Source organism: Musca domestica, unplaced genomic scaffold (genome assembly GCF_030504385.1).
Source record: "Musca domestica strain aabys unplaced genomic scaffold, Musca_domestica.polishedcontigs.V.1.1 10, whole genome shotgun sequence".
In the NCBI taxonomy this organism is placed as follows: Eukaryota; Metazoa; Arthropoda; class Insecta; order Diptera; family Muscidae; genus Musca; species Musca domestica.
The window spans coordinates 9,799,601-9,822,044 of NW_026712115.1; the positions used below are offsets into that span (position 1 = coordinate 9,799,601).

Sequence of the window (22,444 nt, forward strand, 5' to 3'; positions counted from 1 at the left end):
GCAGATGAGACCGTCATCATCATAATCATACTCATATTGGCACGGCGAGGATGTTGTGGCAGAAGGGTAAACAACCGACCGAGACCACCACCAAATGTTGCATGTGAATCTTCATTACTTGTTGCACGTTCCGAAGAGCAATGTCCATTGTTTGCCACATGCAGCCATGACTTTGAACCTGACTCTGCTACAAGTTTTACCGATTTCGTAATATTCACATCCATTCAATGAATATTTCCATGTTTTGATTTATCGAAACATTCGTTTCGTATTACGGCATTTTGTTGGTAAATGTGCTTTTATCATGTTTTGTGAATACAATGTAAAGAATATTTTTAATTTTTGCCATGAAAGAGACGATTTCCGGAAAACTAGCAGCCGTCCGTCAAGTTAGAGGTTTGTTTTGAGGCTGTAACATGTATACTTAAAGTAAGTGTGGTGGAATAGATATATTGTTCAAATAAGGAATTGTTATAAGACATTAGAAAATGTAAAATAACATAGCACAAAATGTAATGTTTTCTCTAGATATAATATTATAATATTATTTGGGTCCATCAAATTCCAAATATGGGTTTCATGACAACTCGTCCCAGTTTGTACACATAGCCTCATGATCTAAGTGGTTATATATTATTTGAAGTGGCCAAAATTTGTCTCTTTGATTTAATGGTTTAATCTCTTTATACGGAAATCCGTTCGGAACATTTGGAGCTGATCAAGCTATGTTTGTCCGTCTAAATGTATGTCGAAAGGAGAATCCGACTGGTCCAAACTCTGAATAGCTATTTCTATTCTCCACCTTCTTGTACCTTCTATAAAGGGTACTTATGTGATTAGAGTATCCTACTTGAATTAGACCTAGATCAGAGGAAAAATGGATGAAGTCGGTATGCTCGTCCATTGGTCTAGTCCTCCACGTCGTACGATAACTCTCGAAAGGTTATCCAATTTGATTTAAAATTGGTACACTGTAATACTTGGTTAGGTTAAAGGATTCGTAGTTATTTTGCGACAATTAATCAACTCGAGGACCTGCTGGTCCTTGTGTTCATTCAAAAATTACCTTGCTCCCTGGTAAAAAATATCATATTTCTCTACTATTTTGCAATAACAAAAATTAGAAAGAGAAAAGGAAACAAAATGGTTTGTGATCCATAAAGAAGTTAACGTGTTGTCTTCAGCCACATTAGTCTTCTGGCTCACTGAAGAATGACTGCTTGTTGAGTGTCAGATAATGAAGACAAATCGTGCAAAAATTGCTCCCCCATAAGCTTGAATCTTACACCAAAGAGAGTTGGAGAGAAGCAGAGTAAATGATCGACCGTTTCAGTTTCCTCCTCATCTTAATGGAGCTTGCAGTAATCGGTGTCGTCGAAACCGTACTTAGGTGTCATGGTCCTTTTTAAAACCACCTTCATTCCTAATAACCATACATAGATGTCATGGTCCTTATGTTATAGCGACCTGTAATGATTACCACCACAAGTTCTAGGTCTGATTTCGCCATGGAGATGAGCGAAATTGATCTCTTCCTCAAAGAGTGCCGGTAAAATTTTCTTAGACACATTACGTCCCCTTTCATTTAGCCAGCTTGGTTGAAATCTCCTAAAGTAATGGTTATATATAACACCAAATCCTTCGACTCGGAGCCACGCCTTGTTAATTCATCTGCTTATTCATTACCAGAGATGTTGTAGTGGCTTAGAACCCAACAAAACATCATAAAAGACTTAGCAAAGATTTCTGCCTGGAATACGCAAGTTTTGAAGGAGTTTCAGATATTCAGGCAAGTCAGGTGGGAAATTGTACGATCATGGCTCACTTCTTCTCGTACCTCCTCAACAAAAGGTCAACATTTTTAAAGATAAGATAAAATAACGAACTGCGTAACATATATTAGCAAAATAATTTTTTTGATAAATCGTTTTTCTAATCAGATCTGAAATATGTTGGTATCCTCGGCGGACGTGAGAGCTGAAGATAATTTCTAGAAGAAACATTAATCTCAAAATCTATCTCCAACTTGGCATCGGTTCGGCTGATTTAAATAGTGGTTATCGAAAAATACATTTTTAGCAGTCTGTCTTTAACTTGAGTGACCCGTAATATACTAATTTAGGATTTTCGACGCACAATTCCTTTTTCGCTATTCCCACAAAGTTTCGGTGCAACTTCTGCTTGTTTCTACCATAGAAGTTTTGGCTCTAACTTTCAGGTCGGCATTTCTACATAAGCTATGGCTTGCTAATCCTTCAGCCACTTTGGTTTTCCAAATCGTCATTAATCCGAATATCAACATCTTTGTACATCACTATTTTAAACTAAGGATCATCTCCCACATGTATGCTTTTTGATGAAATTTGATGAAAAATAAATGATATTCGGTACAAGATATGAAATACTCTTGCAAATTTTGTCAAAATCGGTTCATATTTAGATAACCGTGTTGAGTTTGTTGCATTGGGTGAAATTTTGGATCATACGATCAAGTTCCGACTAGACTATAGTCTGTCATGTTTGGACTACATTAACTCGGATATAGCTTTTGTTCTCACATATGTATTTCACTCGATTTTTTTATTTATGTCTCCTCAAAATCATCAAATTCTCTCTTTCACAATATTGGTTACGAAAAAAAATTGAAAATCAATTCGGACTCAGATATAGCTCCTATATATTAGATCCAACCGATTTCAAAGTTCAACCACTCAAAGAATTTAAACGTTCTTAATAACGATCATTTCACACAATTTCCCAAACATAAGCATATATTCTTTACGGGTAGAACTGTTAGATATGCATTGTGGTGTAGGGACCCATATAGTTGGCGCCGCCCAACTTTTGTCCTATCCTTACTTATTTCTTATAGTAAATGCGTTCGAATGGACAAAGCTTAATCGATAAACCTAGAAAACCCTTCAGCCTCACTTTATTTTCTATCATAAATATTTGATAATAAATATTTATTATAAAATAAACGATTTGCCTTCATTCATCTAACTACTATAATTACGTATAGTTCGCATCGAATATACCCAGAATACTTCCTGGCCAACCGACCAGCTATCCAGCCAGCCAAGCCAGCCCATCAGACTAATGTTCATGTTATTACAAGAAGATTTGTTTTTCGTGCAGCCAACATTTTGCCCAAACCACAAAATCTTTCGAGATTTCCAAGATGATGACGATGATGACATTTGAAAGCGAAATAAACCTCTACCAGCAATTGTTCCATCCAACACATATTCAAACATCGAATGTGAATTCGAGAACATTACATTTGCCGAAGCTAGAATTTATGCTTGCACCCATCGTCCATGGTCATTGCCATTTCATGGCATGGTGAATGGCGAAGCGAACATTGCAGTTAACTAATTTTTGATTTCGGGCGATGTTTTATTTAAAGTACATGGCCACAATTCTGCTGAGGTCAATTTTGAAGTCTTCTTTAGCCGCGTGCCAAGGTATATCTCCATTGTTTTCGTTCTTTTTTTCGTCGGACCACATAGAAGAACAATAGCATTTGCCAAACAACACATTCTCAACATAGGCAAATGTTTGGGTTTGTCAAACAATAACACATTGTTGCAAACAACAACAACAGCAGCAAAAACAATGTTTGACTGGAATCATCCAACATAAAGAACATTGCCTTGGGTGGACTAGTTCTATGGATAATATGCTATTGTAAGTTTTTATTCTGTTATTCAAAATCGATTGGCTATTTGAAGTGAAATTCCACACAAAGACATATTCAAAACATATGTATTGAAATGTTTGAATAAAAACATTAAAAGATAAACAAATCGAAAAAATTCTTTAATTTAAAAATGGCTTCAAATTCTGATATTGAATCCTAAAATCGTATGTAATGTATTCACCTATGGAATATCTAAAAGTGTATTGTGAAGTTTGTCAACGAGAATAGTGAAAATCTCTTTAAAAAATCCTGTTACCTATATATACATATAAGCTATAATCTTGAAATTTCACATGAGCGTCAGTGTTGGTGCGTAGGCTTGTGATAAGGCTGGGTTTTTGGAAATCCATATTAAATGATACTAAAAAAATACTAATATGTATTAATAATTGAATATTCTGTATTGGACAAACGGAATGAGCTAGAATTCTGAAATTTGGCAGAAGAGTCAAGATTACGAAAAGTTTTTTAAATTGGCCTAGATAATCAGAGCTTCATCATTATATTATAACCTTCACCTTAGTATGTAGAGTATATTAAGTTTGTCATTCTGTTTGAAACACCTCGAAATATACATTTTAGACCCCACAAAGTATATATATTCTTGATCAGCATAAAACTCTATGTTTATTTAGCGTTGTCCGTCCGTCTATCGTCTGTCAGTCTGTGAAAATCATCAAATCAAAATTAGCTTTCGAAGATTGATAAAGTTTTACTCAAATGTATATTATATCTGCAGGAGTTTTGGTATTGAAAATGGGCTATGTAGGCAGGTAGGTAGGTAGTATTTCAAGTTCTTAATGGATAATACAGCCTATAACAGAAAATTGTCTGTGTAGGTTCACGTCTTCATATAGCTCCCATATAACGGTACCTCCCGGTATTCGGTATTTTGATGATTTTACCTAAATTATTCACCGATTTTTTTTAAGTTTCGCATTTAAATATTATAATGGCTTATGGCAAAAGTAACCTATGCAGGTCCATGTCGTCGTATAGACCCTAATATAACAGTTACATTCGGTATTTTTAAGATTTTAAGAAAAATTTTAAGGGATTTTATTGTTTTTGAGAATTGACAAATTCGTTCCAAATGTTGAAGGGTATTCAAAGTTCGGCCCTGCCGAACTTACAGCTTTTCTAATTATTTTAAAGTCAATTATACCAAATTTACCGTTATAGGGGACTTGCATATAAATTTTTTTGTCATGTGTATTTGTATTAACCCATTAGGAACTTGAAATTCCAAAATTTGAAAATTTTCCGCTGAAAAGTGTGACACAAATCATCAAAATACCAAATATCTGGAGGTAGAGACTATACCAAAACTCTGACCTATATTGGCATTCCTATGTAAGCATAATGGAAACACATACTGCTAATTTACACCAAATTTTGATAAAATTGTAACTAAACCTTAAATCTTCAGAGTCCTGCAGACAAAATTTTATCAACCTACTTCATTTCGTCCGGACAGACAGATGGACGGACATAGCTAAATCGACAAGAACTAAAAGTGCAGGAAAAGTATATTTGGTTTTTGGTGAACAGATAGTGCTTAATCTGAAATTTGGTATTAGGGTCGCTGTCCATGTGTAACCTGACATGTGAAGGTGGTTTTAGAAATGTGTACTATACTAAATGATAATAACTTTGGATCACTATTGATGTCTAGGAGAGATGTGATAGATTTGGATAAGCGTACAAAATTTGGGATTGTGTGAGAGAATTGAGCTGGAATTCCGAAATTTGATGTAGAGGTCACAGTTGGCTTCTATAGTTTACATATAAATAAGTTGAAAAAATTTTTAACAGAAAACTTGAATGTGTATCCACTTTGCAAGGATTTAAATAGTATTCTCTTTAGAAAACTTCAAAACGAATAATTTTGAAGGCTTTTGGTGCCAAAAGTAATATTTTTCGATTATCATAGAGTATAAACGCACTGGTGCAGATGAAAAATTAGTGCGGTATGTAAAGTTTTGTTTGGAATGTTGATATTGAACCAATTGAACTAAAATGAAAAAATCTAAAATTTTAAGGTGGACCTTTGCTGACGAAGTAGCGTGCACTTGCTGGTATTTTGTATTTAGGAAAACACAAATATAATTTGCTGAAGAAAATATAGATCAATTAAAAACTTTCGAGCTGAAACTCCTGCCTTGTATGATTTGCCAAATATGTGATCAGTAATACAAACACACCTGCCAAAATTTAGAAACTATATAGGCCGGGAAAGCCATTATAAGGTATTTTAAACAATATATATTATAAATTAACAATAGATTAAAATAATAGATCTTAAAAAATTTAAACTATAATCATCCACACCAAATATGGTGGTGAGTGTGTGATAGTGTCTATCTGGCTTTCCTTTTCACTTCAAATTTCAGATCATTAAGCTCGTCTCGAAAGAGAAACAAACACATAAAATCCTTATTTTTTCATCACGAAGTAATGAGTACCGTCGGCACAGCGTATGAGTGTCCAACTGCAAAATAAAGATTTTAAAACAATCTTAATTGGAGAAATGTAAAATTTTAAATTAAAAATGGTTCAATCCGAGTTTCAAAGGAATACAAACAAAATGTTTCGAAGCAAAAATTGGAATAATTCCGATTTCAAGCGAAATTCTCAAGTCATAGTTCGTAATAAGTACTGCCACCGGTGGCAGAATATTGTCGGTAAAGGACAACATTTTCCTATAGCCGATTCCTATTTATCGGTATTACGTGGGTAATTTATTGTACTTTGAAGACTTAACCTGCGCGCCTTAACCGAAATCACTCTCTCTAAAATCCCTATAATTTATATTAAAGGCTTTCTTACCTCACGGATGAGGGTATTAAAAATTCGACCTGCCGTACTTAATGTTTATTTGTTGTTCATAAAAAATATTACATTTAATTAAAAACGTTTAACAAATATCTAAAAACTAGAATATATAGACCTCACTTGTTGTTAGAAATACTTAATATCTCATCAATAAGTATCAAATATTCCACCTGTTTATTTTTGTTTTGTATCCATTTGTTGCCTGTTTTCGTTTTACATATCTGTAACTTCACATCAACATAAAACAATGAAAACTAGTTTAAAGATTTTTTTTTTTTTCTTTGAAAATTTCTGTACTTTCATAAAATAAATTAATTGGCTCCGTTGGGACAACAATCGCTTTTCCTCAACCGCATAGAGCAATTGGTGCGATTCTGAATTCGTGATTATTATTTATGCTAATCGGCAATAAATAACAAACGCACGCATGTGTCCATGAATTGCACCTCCAATGGAGCGCTACCAGTCCGTTGAGCAGTTGGTCAATTTCTCCAAAAAAAAAAATTAACTATGTACTTGCCAATGAGTTATTGTTACTTTATATGGTGCTAACGTTCAAACAATTGTTAGATTTTAATTGAGATAAATTACATTTGAGTCATGCATTTATGCATTAGATGTACAAAAAAGCCATTTTAATTCCACCCCGCCAAACAAGGAAAGCAAATCAAACACACACACGCACGCACACAAAACGCAATAGCTGGTGTTTGGTTCTCAAAGCTTGCAAATTTTATAAATATTATTATCCGATATTTCGTAGCTTGTGTAGATTTCCCCTCCGTTACATTTAAGCGATTGCAGATATTTTCCGTTATTTTTTCGACATTATTTTCAATATTCTTGAAAGCTCCTACTTAGCACGACTGCATCAGTGATTGGTGAACATGAATTAGCAATTCTATGCCGTCCATACATGGTATGCCCACAATCTTTTGCTGATCATCTTCGCCATTACCAACATCGTTGTCGTCGTCGCCTAATGTTTGAGAATATCTTCAATTTTCATCATTGATGTCGAGTGACTTAACAAAATGGAAAAACAGTTTTTTAGCTTATCCCGTAGGCGAGATAGCACTGCTTAAAAATTTTCCATCATCTTGGTGCATGGAAAATTCTAGATAAGTGTTTGTCACTGCTGAAGTGAAATCCTTAATTGAATTTTATTTCTAACGTGTTTTTTTAGGACTTGGGCCTTGACACTTATACTTCGAACACGACCAGCAACTGTTCTACCCTTGAAAAAAAAAATTATATAAATAGGTAATGCTAAATACAGGGCGAGATGAAAAAACTGCTATCAACTTCAGACTGCTGTCATTTTTAAGCCTCTTAAAATTAATTCAGAGACAGCACATTAAATTGTTCAAAAATTTACAAAAGTATTTTGATGAGAATTTTCCAGAAAAAAAGTTATTCGTTATGAAATTCAAGCACATGTGGCTATCGTTAGAGCACTCAGCATTTAAATATGTATACATCTTTTGTGTCTCGTACCATCGCTGGTAACCGTGATACTAGTATCGTAGCCCGACGTCAAGGAAGTAGACGGAAAAAAAGGGCAACATCAGCAGAAATGGTTCGAAAAGTAAAGAAGCGGCTTGATCGAAACCCGCGTCGCAGTGGCCGAAAAATGGCTCGTGAGCTGAACATACCACAATATTCCATTCGGCAAATGGAATTGAAAAATTAGTTTGGGGTAAATCCATTGAAATTCTAAAATGTGCAACCGCGACAGAAAGAAAAGAGACTCAAAGGAGCTTAAGAGTTGCTTCGCTTGGCCTAAAGTGATGAACTGCCGAATTTGGTTTTCTCAGATGAGAAAACATTCGTTGTCCAGCAGTTTGTAAGCAAACAAAATTATCGGGTTTCCTTGCCAAAGAGCTCAGCTGAAAACGTGCACCTTCGATTGGCCACTAGAACTCAAGCGCCGGCCATGGTGATCGTGGGGGTGCCATAACAGCTGATGGTCGCTCTCCGCTTGTATTAATCGAACGTGGCATCAGTATAATATCCAACAACACGACTTAAAGAAATTAAAGACAATAAAACTGTGACATTCAATATTTGAACGAGTATTTAAAATACCATATATTAGGTGTTACCGTTATAGGGAAAATACACTAAAATCTACTCATCTAACTGGTTGCTACAGTGGTGTGACACGTTTTAAATGCCAAATTTCAAACAATTTTGAAAAAAAAAAAATAACTACCAATACAAAGTAAAGTAAGTCCTTTGGAAAATGTTAATACAACCTTCTATTATTAATATATTTTCAATTTTATAACAATTTCAGAATATGTTACACTCATCAAGCTGATAGAAACTTTTGGGGGTTTAAAATGCTTAGTTCTAGAAGTTTTAGATATTTTTTCGATATCATAAAGGGAAAATCGGTTATCGTAGTAAAAACATGGGTATTCTTGCAGCATTTTACTTGTGGATTTTCCATTCCCAAAGATGTCTTGAATTATAAAATGTTTAACAAAAATATTATTTCTTGAAAAAAGTCACGCAGTTTCAGGAGTTTCCATCTGATATTTTACAAGCTATGGGAAAAATTAAAACATTTGGAAAAATTTTACATGGTTCTGTACTCATTCAGTGGGTGATTTGGATGCCAACAATGTCCATCAATCAGAATCTAAATCTTAAAATGTCCTTCAAATGAGAGTACATTCGCATTCGGAAACTTTTCTAAATGAGTATTATAGCTTGATAGCAGTAATAATTTTGAATCAGAGGGAACTAATTTTTGGAAGGTATATTCAAATCTGAATCGATTTCCACAAAAATGACGTAGGCATTTGTACCTCTCGTAACAAATAGAATAGCTGTAGAGTACACATGACTTCCAGAAAGAGAAGGGAATCGAGGTTCACCATAGGGAAAAAATCGGTTGAATGTGCAAAAATCCATTATTATGGGGTGATATAATTTTTGGTGCATATTAACAGTGAAATCGGATACAGATTTATATAGTAATAACTATATCTAAATCAGAACCGATCTCGATAAAATTTGACAGAGGTATTTCTGAGCTACATCTGATCTATGGTCCCAAATATCATTATTGTGGAGTGTATATTACGAATGTGAGGTACTTAAACAACAAATCGGATGAAACATATGCATGAAAGCTACAGCTATTCCAATGTTTCCAGATGTGAAGTACTTGCTTCGAGGCTGAATTGAGGCTTATGTGTCGAAATTCATTCTGTTTGGTCGAATATTACATAACTGGTTCAAAATAACGTTCAAATCGGACGAACATATATACGGGAGCTATATTCAATAGGGTTCGTCGTTGAGGCAAATAAATGATTTCTGGAAAATTACATTTCAATCAAACAATAAATGTGACCTGTACTTTGATTACAAAAATGCATGGACTGACAGAGGAACATACCTAAATCGACTCAGAATGTGTTTCTATGGAGATAATCAAAGGAAAGACGGGTCTATCTCTACAATAACCAAATCTCAAATGTTGATATATAACAACATTTAACTGTTTCAATTCTTTTTAAATATTGTTGAGTGATAGAGCTTAGAAGTGTTCGATTAAGAAACAGACCGATTTTTTAGCCATGTGGAATACAAGATTTTTCTCGAATCACAAAATTTGTTTCAGAATTTTTAATCTTTTACAGTTAATAGTTTTAGTTAACTGATCTAGACGTCCATCATCCAAGTTTATCCCTTCCAATGTGTTCATCAAGTTGATTGAAACTCCCAGCATCAATCATATTGGCAAAGTTATCCCTCCATGCGGTAAAGTGTTACTAAAATTAATGAATCAAAAAATTACCATATCATGTGCAAACTTGATTTTTGTTGTTGTTTTTGTTGTCGTAAAAAAGAATAACGGAACGATACATTCCGTAACCATCTAGCATGGGTGCTGGGTCAGTGGCCATAATTTATGTGCCGTTCGCCAATAAACCACCCGGGCCCGTCCGACCGTTTGTTTGTCAATCAACAAATAGCCAAACAGCAGCAGGTAGATATGTATGTGTGTGTATGTTCCTTTCCAACCCAATATCGATTGCTAAAGTCTGAACATGCATTTAATTAAAATAAATTGTTAAACATTAAGCAGCGAGTGTAAATATTATGATACGAAATAATATTCAGTGCATTTTTGATTTATTGCCGTAATTATTGTTGGCATTAGTTGGATTGGACGGCTACGCAAAAGCCTCGCGAGCAGATAAATACAGAATGGGTGAAAAGAAAAATCAATAAGAACTAACGACCAAACGACCGGCCAGTCTGTCACTCAGCCAGTGAACCGATCCACAAACGGCCTTTACCAACCAAAGAATGAATAATGAAACACACAACGATAGAACGAGAGAGAGAGAAGAATGAAAATTAAATACCAGAAGACAAAATAGAAACGAAAACGTGTAATTTAATGCATTTTTGCTGTCCACAACGCCTTTCATGGAAGAAATACGGCCAAGAAGTTGGCGATTGGTAACTTCGTGCACATACGAACAAAAAAGTTGGGTTTCATGTGCGGCTGCGCAAGTGAACATGCTTAGCTGCCAAGCCAAGCCGAGCATGGTAGCCGCCACCGTCACCACTGGAACCCTTGCTGCCCCACCAAGCTCTACCGTGTATCCGATTTAAATTAAAGCACTTTAACTAAAGTGTTGTTACGTTAATTATGCGTAAATATTGCCTTCATTGTGTTAAATACATACATGGAGAACGGCCACAACAAAATATACATAGCTGTCGGACTGTCAGTCAATGTGTCTGTTTGTCGGGCAGTTTATTTGTTTGTAAAAGTCAATTGTTTAACAAGTCAAAGTAAACGTTGTTGGCAACATGTTGACAGGTCTGTCGGAATCTATGTAGCGCTGTCGGGCTTTGGTTGTCATGCAAATTGACATAACTTGGATTTTTGATAAAATTAAGAGAATAATTTTTATATTCCTTGTTCAAACCTAATTATATTTCTATGATATTCCTACAAATGGCCTCATAGGTCCGTTAAGCTAAATAAATGTAAATTTATGTGGGATCCTTTTCCTCATAATAGTCAATACGAGTGAACAGAATACAACCTGATATCTCACAGGATTTATGAAAGCAATGATAGCTAAAGATAGCTATATAATCCTCGAGGAGATGTGCACATCATCCTGTCTTGATGAAAACTATATGTACAATTGGAACTTCAAAAAATGCAATTGCAAAAAATCATTCTTACCTTAAATAAAATTTCGACTTATCGGGATATTGAGATTTTATTGTTAGGTTAGTTAAGCGGAATAAATGTGAATTTATGTGGGATCCATTTCCCCATAATAGTCAATTTGAGTGAACAGAAGACATCCTGATACCTCACTGGATGTGAACATCATCCTGTCATGATGAAAACTATGTGTACAATTGGAACTTCAAAAAATTGCAATTGCAAATTATTCTTACCTTAAATTAAATAGCGATTCATCGGGATCTTGAGATTTTATTACTGGCCAGCCGTGCTTGCAATATTCAGTTCTATTGTATGTATTATTTTTTAATTTTTATATATTTAGATTCTCAATTTTCAATTCGTAAAACAATTTTTTGATTGGAAAATACATATATGTCAATGCTAAGTTGTTGGAATTTGAATCGAAAAACTTAACAAATTTGATTAAAAGTATATTTGCTTTTCAGAATACTTTGTTATACCTTACTGTGTCTTGTGTCTTATAAGTTTAGGCCAAAAATTATGTAACACATCGGAATATTGGAAAGACAAGACATAGGAAACTATACATGGATATTCCTATCTCGCCAAGCTGCATCGATCTAGCTTTGTATATCAGTCCGTCTGTCTGTCTATCCATGTTAAATTGTAACCACGCTACAAACCGCAATTATGGCCCGATACTCACGAAATTTTTCATGGAGGTAGGGTTAAGATCAGAATAGAAGGAATTTGACATGGAGCTAGAGTTTAGGGCTGCGGAGAAGCCTGCCACTTTAGATGATCATCGAATAATATTTAGCGGGTGAATAGACCATAGCCATTACATAAAAAAATTAGAAGTTTCCATTGAACTGAGAATATTCCTAATTCCGGCGAAATTACAAATACACGAAAAGGTCACTTCTGACCGTTACATTGATGCTGATATGATGCTGATAGATAGACTGTCCAGTAATTCATAATGGCCTTTTGGAATTGCCGATAAAAATTTACATATTTTTCTGTGATCTTTTTTAATTTTTATACTCTTCACCATACTATAGGGATATATTAACTTTATCATTCCCCTTGCAACTCCTTAAAGTTCAAATTTCGTATTTAAATTTCGTAATGGGTACTACATCTTATACCTATCTCGGTATAGCCAGCATATAACGATACCTCTCGATATTCGGTATTTTGATGATTTAAGCGACGTTATTCACCGGAATTGGTTCACATCTGAATATCGTAATGGATACTTTAACCTATGACAGAAAATTGTCCATGCAGATTCAACCATTGTACAATAAGGAGGTAGAGCAGCATTGTAAAACTACAGAAATACAGCCCTGAGCCTATGTCCGCTTCTTGTAAGAATTATTCAAAATTATAGGCAACAAGTTGTTTTCATTTATTTGATATTTTTTGTTAATTTCTAAATGAGTCAAATAGCGCAAAAGAATATGAATCATTAAGAATATGATCTTAAGTGTTCAATCTTTCAATTCCATGGCAAATCCGGTTAAAATGCGCGCACCGCAATTTAAGTTTATTCCAATCATTGATTTTGAAAATATTTTGTTTTTATTTTTCAAAACAACAAATACATACACAAAACCAGTAAAGACCCAACATCCCAACATACCAAAAATACAATACAGCTTGAGAATAATATTATGAAAATAGTTTATCATAAGAATTTTTCAACAATGCTTGAGAAACACTTTTTTGCACAAACTTTTCTCAAATCTGTCCTTTGTTGACAAATTTGTTTTGATTTTTTTTTGTGAAAATTGTCAACAAAAAATTATTTTCTTTGGTTAAAATCAAAATCACGCGAATTTAGGACCCATTTCCGGACGAAACTCTAAGGTAATGATGAATAATAAATCTGGGAATCTGTAGTATATATTATTTCAATCTCATTTCAGAATGGAGGCGTCAAAAAGTTGCAGGAATTCAACAGAAGTGAAGAATAAGTGGAGGAGATACAGAAGCTCAAATAAGGGGAAAGAAAGCATCTAGGTATCAAGGCAACAGGATGCAGTGACAGCTGGGATGGCAATCAATGAATGAAATGTGTAAAATAATTAAAAAATGAATAAATAAATATTTTTTACCATTGAAAAAATAAGCTTTATAAAATATTACTTTCGTAAGCTTATTCTGCAATTACAAGAATAAGCTTATGAATAAGGGTTCCTTTTCGATTATTCTATAATTGTTAAACAAACATTTCTAAATACATTCTCAAGATTTTCTCAAGCTTTAGGCTTATGTTTATAAGCTTATTAAAATATTATTCTCAAGTCAATTTGGTATGTTGGGATACCAAAAATACAATACAGCTTGAGAATAATATTATGAAAATAGTTTATCGTAAGAATTCCTCAACAATGCTAGAGAAAAACTTTTTTGCACAAACTTTTCTCAAATCTGTCCTTTGTTGACAAATTTGTTTTGATTTTTTTTTGTGAAAATTGTCGACAAAAAAAATATTTTCTTTGGTTAAAATCAAAATCACGCGAATTTAAGACCCATTTCTGGACGAAACTGTAAGGTAATGATGAATAATAAATCTGGGAATCTGTAGTGTATATTATTTCAATCTCATTTCAGAATAGAGGCGTCAAAAAGTTGCAAGAATTCAAGAGAAGTGAAGAATTAGTGGAGGAGATGCGGAAGCTCAAATAAGGGGAAAGAAATCATCTAGGTATCAATGCAACAGGAGGCAGCGACAGCTGGGATGGCGATCAATGAATGAAATGTGTAAAATAATTAAAAAATAAATATTTTATACCATTGAAAAAATAAGCTTGATATAATGTTACTTTCGTAAGCTTATTCTGCAATTACAAGAATAAGCTTATGAATAAGGGTACCCTTTCGATTATTCTATAATTGTTAAACAAGCATTTCTCAATACATCCTCAAGATTTTCTCAAGCTTAAGGCTTATTTTTGAAAGCTTATTAAAATATTATTCTCAAGTCAATTTGGTATGTTGGGGAAAGTCCTAAAGTCGGGCGGGGCCGATTTTATGACACCCTACACCACTTTGCTAATTTAGTTGATCCCCACATAACAATTAAAAGTTTTTATGGGAGAATTCAAACATACACCCTTATAATTATAATTAAAAATTCAAAGGACTAAATATGCCGAAGCATTTGTATCTTTTAAATTCGGACTTGTATTGGCCATTTGCTGCAAAATTAATTTGAAATCAGATAAAGATATATAAGGGAGCTATATCCAAATCTGAACCGATCTCGATAAAATATTCGTGAATATCGTTGCTACGGAGTGCATATTACGGTTGTGGGTAACAAATACAACAAATCGTATGAAATATTAGACGTTTGGTGCACTATAAAAGGTAATTCGGACGAAGTTATATATGGGAGCTATATCCAAATCTGAACCGATCTCGATAAAATATAGCAAAGGTATTTCTGAGCTGCATTTGATATATTTCCCCAAATATTGTTGTTACAGAGTGCATATTACGGCTGCGAAGGACAAAAATAACAAATCGCATGAACAATATATATGGGGACTATAGCTATATCTGACTTCGAACCGACTTCGATCAAATTTGGCATACTTATTTTTAGGTCTAATTTGGTTGTATGTGCAAAATTCCATACTATATTACATATTTGGTGCACAATAAAAGGCAAATCGGACGAAGATATATACGGGAGCTATATCCAATTTCAATAGGGTTCGTCCTTGGGCCAAACAAATGTTGTTTGGAAAATTTCATCTCAATCGGATAATAAATGCGACCTGCATTTTGTTCACAAGAATACATGGACAGACGGGCGGACGGACAGACAGACGGACTGACATGCATAAATCAACTAAAAAAGTGATTCTATGCAGATCATCAAAAGGAACTATGGGTCTATTTCGTTTCCTTTTGGCTGTTACAAACAAATGCACAAAGACATAATACCCTGACCACCTTGTGGTGTAGGGTATAAAAAGAAGGGCACTCTCGGAAAAAATTTTAATAACATGGTAGTTCTTCAATACCTATTTATTGTACCATTACTTTTCCGTTGAATAGCACTTGCTGAGTTTAATAGGAAACTTATGTTGTAATATTATGCATATATCAATAAGTTGTAATAATAATTTGATAAAATTTATTTTAAATTTTTAGACTTTAAAATGTAACTTATGTCATATTGCATTGTGAACACTACACAAGTCAATAAAAAGCAGAACTAGATTTAATTGAATTGGTACGTTGCAATCCGAATACAACATACAATATGTTTAATTAGCAACTTCAACAAAAAAACTATATATTATATGTATTTAATTCAATCAAATGGTACTAAAAAATTGTATATTACTGTTCTATAAGAGACGCATCGACTGTAGATTTCTGCGGTTTTAATTTGATTAAAACAGGTATTAATAATTTTAATATGCAATTATTAATGGCAATTTCAATTAATTGCAAATTAAGGATTACAATATGAAATTATTATTAGACGTGTAATATTCAATTAATGCAATTAAAGTGAATAATATAATGGTAAAACGGCATCTGCTGTATATAAAACAATGCAATATTTTACAAAACTTTTCATTGTTTTTGTGAGTGGTTGACCTTTTTATACCACTTCAATTCGCTATTCAAAATGATTTGTAAGGGAAGGCTAACATTTTACACATATGTGTTTTTGTTTCAGTAGCTAGATAAAGTTGGTATGTGGGTCAATGCCGTTACTCCTTTTTATTTAACACCCGATATTCCGGCCACATGTCGTAGCGGAATTGTTCCAAAATCGGTATTGAGCGTTCTATCTCCTTTAGCTGAACACTGGCATTTGTACTAAAGATAAGGTTTACTTTGGTGCATGTTATAAGTAGATATTGAAGAGAAATGTGTATGTGTGAGATAAAAAAAAACCTGCAACAAAGTCAAATGCCATAATTTTTAATTTTTTTATCTTATTGAATGAAAGCAAAAAATGTTGGGAATACTATCAAATTATAGAATATGTTTAGATTTGTTCGAATCTGTAACCTTTGGCACGAATTGTGGCCTCCAAACGGCCAATGAAACCGCTGCCCGAAAGTTGCTCTGCGGAATTTTGACCAATTCCCGGCGAAGTGCTTGCCAACATTGTATTCCGAAATACTCCAGACACAATAGTCCAACGGATTGGTAATCGGAGATTGGATTTATTGTGATGTCAGGGTCGATTAATATGAGAGGAGAGCGACTATCGGCTCTTATGGCGGCCCACATCATCAACATGGCCGGCGCTTGAGTTCTGCCAACTGAAGGTGCACATTTTCAGCTTACCTCTTTGGCAAGTAAACACGATCATTTTGTTTGTTTACAAACTGCTGAACAACGAATGTTTTCCCATCGGAGAAAAACAAATTTGGCAGTTCACCACTTTTGGCCAAGCGATGCAACTCTTTAGCTCTTTTAAGTCTATTTTCTTTCTGTTGCGGTGTAAGTTCTTGTACTTTTTGGAATTTCAATGGCTCATTTTTCAATATTTGCCGAATGGTATATTGCGATATGTTTAGCTCAAGAGCCATTTATAAAGTCGCTTTTTTACTTTTCGAACCATTTCTGCTGATGTTGCTGTGTTCTTCCGTCCACTTCCTTGACGTCGGGCTACGCTACCAGTATAACGGTAACGAGCTATGGTACAAGACACAAAATATTTATCCACATTTAAATACTGGAGTGCTCTAGCGATAGTCACTTGTGGTTTTCCAGGCAAATATAAGGAAATCACACTATAACGCTTGAATTCCATCACGAATAATATTTCTTCTGGAAAATTCTAACCATAATGCTTTTGTACGCTTGTAAACAATATAATGAACTGTCACTGGGATAATTTAAACAGCTGTCGGACGGGTGGCTTAGAAATGACAGCAGTCTGAAGTTGGTTGCAATTTTTTCATCTCACTCTATACCCTTACTATACCCTACAACACTATGAGTTGGGGTATTATAAGTTTGATTGGTCCAAAAATTATGTAACACCTCGAAATATTGCGGGACCAATATAGGAAACTTTATATGGACCTTCCTATCTCGTCGAGCTAAGTCGATCCAGCTATGTATATCCCCCGTCCGTCTGTCAATGTTAATTTGTAATCACGCTACAGGTAGCAATTATGGTCCGATCCTTACAAAATTGAAAATGGTTATGGGGTTTGGGTCAGAATAGAAGACTATTGTTTTGGAGATTATCGCAAAATATTTAGATGTTGCACTTGACCAAAAACAGAAAATTTTCCTGATTTTGCTGGAATTAAAGTTTAGAGCTGGGCAGATCCCTGCTAAATTGGACGGTCATCGGACAATATTTAGCGGGTAAGATAAACCATAAATTTTATATCGAAAAATACAAAAATTTCCACTAAACCGCGAATACTTTTAATCCCGGCCAAATCACAAATATATTAAAAGGTCACATCGGACCATTACTGTGATGCTGATAGCCAAGATGTGGGATATATAGCACAATAGGTACAATATTTATGTAAAAGAAATAAATCTTAGTTACTTTGGTCATAAGTCAAGAACCGCCGACTTGTTTTCACAATTCTCGTCAATTTGGAATGGTCTCTTGACAATAAAAAAAGTAAATATTTTTTTTGTTGTATTTTTCAATTTTCATCATTTTTATCGCATGCTATTTTTTTAATTTAACTTACAATTTTGAACTGTTTATTTTGAAAAGCTTATATACAGGTCACAATTATCGTCCGATCCTCACGAAATTTTGCAAAGGGGCAGGGTAAGGGTCAAAACTGAAACCTATTGTTTTTGTAGATGTACATTTAGGAGTTCAAATGGGCCAAAAACATTAAAATTTACCTGATTTTGCAGTCGCTCTACAGGTCGTAATTGAAAACCAATCCACATGCAACTTTGCATGAAAAAAGAATTAAGACATTGAAGAAGTTTCGAATTTTTGGAGACTATTGGATAATATTTAGTTTTAAAATGGACCACAACTTTCGTGTGCAATTGTTTTGAATACCTAACAACACTAGAGAGTGTGTAAATATTGGGCAAATACCCCCGGTCAAAAACCTAAGGGTAACATCTTGTCAGGGCTCTATGGCATTACTTCAAAAACGAAATCTTCCAAAATGGATTTTGACATAAGGGGGCTTCCAACATTTTGTAATGTTGTGGGGTATCACATGGTCGGCCCCGCACGACTATAGTTGATTAGTTCTTCAACTCAAATATCACCAAGAAATAACACAAAGAGACATATAAAGAACAACATTTAATTAGACCCCATAGATTTCTATTGGTGGTGTATTTTCATTTAATTGGTGCCCAGTACAAACAACACAACAGCAGAGAAATACAAGGAAATATCTCAATCACATGCTCGCAACAGAGCATTGTGTTCAATTGAACTCAATAATGTTCAATATTTATACAATTTGACTCATGCCGCTTCAATCCTTTGGTGCAGTTCTCGCTATAAGAAAAAAAGAATAAATACTCAATAAAAATAAACAAGTCTACAAATACATATTTCTGTATACGTATGTATGTTCATACATGTTTGTACGTATTACTGTCGGAAATTCAAGAAACCCCGCTAAGTTTTATTAGCAATCATAAAATTTGTCTATGGTTTGGTTTGGCATGTGAGCCTGGAAATGCATTTTTACGAGCGGCGTAATATATTTGCCTCTACAGCTAGGTGCTGCTGCTTTCGTTTTATGTTCCAAAAAAATGTAATACGATTTTATGGGTTGCGTTGGTTAGTGTTAACGATTAAATTTGAACGAAAACGTTTTAATTGCAATTCAATGACTCGCTTGAATTGCTCATAATTTGTTAACCTGAAGAATAATTACCACATGTGGAACCGAACTGGAATAAAGGCAGCGAAAAAAAAAGACTGCACACCGTGTTTATGTCAGAATACACCCAAGTAAAGCTAAACAGTAAACGGTGTACTGGTGTTTCGTGAATGTTACCGACAGTAATATGTATGCATATGCATTATTCGTTTTCATGTAAACAAGGTGGTCTAATTTATAGACGCACTTGGACAAGCTAAGGACGAAGTGTTACAAATTTGTTTTGAGTACTATTAATTAAATTAATTACCATTCAAAACAGTGTCAAATCCCACATAAGAGAGTCTGTGAATATATTTCACGCTCCAATTTATGTCCTTTTATCTCGGCTTAAATTTTTTGTTTTTATACTTTTTACTGATGCTGATAATTTTTTCAAAAATTCTTCAAAATTTGTTATTCAAAATGTTTTTTGTATAAGGAGAAAACAAAAGAATGTATAACCCACACGAGGCACGTAGCCAGTATTTCATCTCGGGGGTTCCAATCTTTACGCGTAAAATATTTCAAATGGTCACTTAAATGTTTATTGCTTTGTTTTTTTTTTCTTTCAACTAATATATTCAATTTTTTACAGTTTTAAAGTTTAATTCAGAATTCACATCAACTACATTTACTTAAATTCATATTTATTTATTATTCATTGAAACAAAAAGTATAGAAAAAATAGCAAAATAAATTAACATATGCAGGGTGAGATGAAAAAACTGCAACCAACTTCCGACTGCTGTCATTTCTAAGCCACTCGTCCGACAGCTGTTAAATCGCTCGTTACCGTGATACTGGTAGCGTAGCCCGACGTCAAGGAAGTGGACGAAAAAAAACAGCAATATCGGCAGAAATGGTTCGAAAAGTGAAGAAATGACTTGATCAAAACCCAAAAAATGGCTCGTGAGCTGAACATATCGCAATATTCCATTCGGCAAATATTGATAAATGAGTTCGAGATAAAGCCATTGAAATTCCAAAAAGTGCAAGAACTTACACCGCAACTGAAAGAAAATAGACTCAAAAGAGCTAAAGAGTTGCTTCGCTTGGCCGAAAATGGTGAACTGCCGAATTTGGTTTTCTCCAATGAGAAAACTATCGATGTCCAGCAGTTTGTTTACTTGCCAAAGAGGTCAGCTGAAAATGTGCACCTTCGGTTAGCCACCAGAACTCAATCGCCGGCCATGTTGATGATGTGGGCCGCTATAATAGCCGATGGTCGTTCTCCGCTCGTATTAATCGACCGTGGCATCAGAATAAATGCCGATATTATCGCGTTAATATTCTGGGGGTGTATTAAAGCCTTGGACACGCAAACATTTTGGCCGCAGACGCACAATGGCCACCAAAATCTCCGGATACAAGTCCGTTGGACTATTTTCTTGGGAGTATTTCACACGCAAGGATGGCACTAAAGAATACCAAAGTATCGATCATCTTAAGCAAGCGCTTCGCCGGGAATGGGCCAAAATATCGCAGGGCAACATTCGAGCAGCGTGTGATGGTTTCATTGGCCGTTCGAAGGCCATAATTCGTGCCAAAAGTGACCAATTCGAACAAATCTAAACCTATTCTAAAATTTGATGCTATTCCCGACATTTTTTGCTTTCATTCAATAAAATTTAAAAAATCTGTAAAAATTATGGCATTTGACTTTGTTGCAGTCTTGTTTTTGACTCACCCTGTATATATTCTTAATCAGCGTAAAATTCTAAGGCGATTTAGTCCTGTCCGTCTGTCCGTCTGTTGTAATCACGCTATAACAGTCAAAACAAATTAAGATATGAAGCTAAAATTTTGCACAGATCTGTCTTTTGTCTGCAGGCAAGTCAAGTTCGAAGATTAACTATATCGGTCTATGATATCGTATAGCCCCATATAACGGTACCCCTAAATTTCGTAATTTGACACATTTTTAAATGGAATTATCTGAAATTCTGCACAAGGAGTCCTTTATTAGCACTTTACCTCCTGACAGAGAATTACCTATATAGGTCCACGATATTGTATAGCCCACATATAACGGTACCCGCGCGATCTTCGGCATTTAGATGATTTTAGCCAAATTTCAATAAAATTTTCTGAAAATAAACACAAGGAGTTCCATTGTCCTTTGAGTTCCGAGTACTTTACTGGAAGAGAATTGCCTATAAAGGCAACCATATAAATGTACAGCGGTAAGATCGGCCGGGCGGAACTATGAATACCCTCCATCATTTGGAACGAATTAGGAAATTTTCAAAACAATAATATCCATTAAAAATTCTGTTAAAATCTTAAAAATACCGAATATAGAAAGGTGCCGATATAAGGGGGATATACGATATTGTGGACCTATAAAGACAAATATATTTCTGGAGGTAAAGTACTCACAAGAAACTCCTTGTGCGAATTTTCAGACAATTCCATTGCAAAATGTGGCTAAAATCATTAAAATACCGAACATCGGTGGTACCGTTATATGGGGCTATACGATATCATGAACCGAAACAGATCTGTGCAAGATTTTAGCTTCCTATCCTAACTCGTTTTGACTGAAGCGTGATTACAACAGACGGACAAACGGACGGACTGACTGGGCTAAATCGTCTTAGAATTTTACGCTGATCAAGAATATATATACTGTGTTGGGCCAAAAATGATTATTTCGATGAGTTAAAAGCGGAATGGCGAACTTAATATATTCTCCATACTATGTATGGTGGAGGGTAAAAAATGTTAGCTATCAAAGCCTAGAAATTATCCCAACGAAACTCATATTCCGAAATACCAACATGCATTCATGTGTATGTAAATTATTTGCCACAATTTCCTACGAAATACATCGAACTCCCC

The 22,444-nt window shown here is 34.5% G+C and overlaps 1 protein-coding gene and 2 long non-coding RNA genes across 3 annotated transcripts in view; 1 reads left to right on the forward strand and 2 right to left on the reverse strand.

Moving 5' to 3' along the window:
- The window catches only part of LOC131800400 (protein prickle), a 328,219-nt gene that overhangs the window by 277,214 nt on the left and 28,561 nt on the right, over positions 1 to 22,444 (reverse strand). The gene's annotated exons all lie outside the window — the stretch shown is intronic.
- LOC109611963 (uncharacterized) lies at positions 6,000 to 12,160 on the reverse strand. Its single transcript, XR_002194214.2, has 3 exons — positions 11,987 to 12,160; positions 11,766 to 11,920; positions 6,000 to 6,194 (listed from the first exon to the last, which is right to left on the reverse strand). It is a non-coding gene; the product is annotated as an uncharacterized LOC109611963 (long non-coding RNA).
- On the forward strand, positions 13,376 to 14,552 carry LOC131804022 (uncharacterized). The gene is made up of 2 exons (XR_009342867.1): positions 13,376 to 13,610; positions 14,358 to 14,552. It is a non-coding gene; the product is annotated as an uncharacterized LOC131804022 (long non-coding RNA).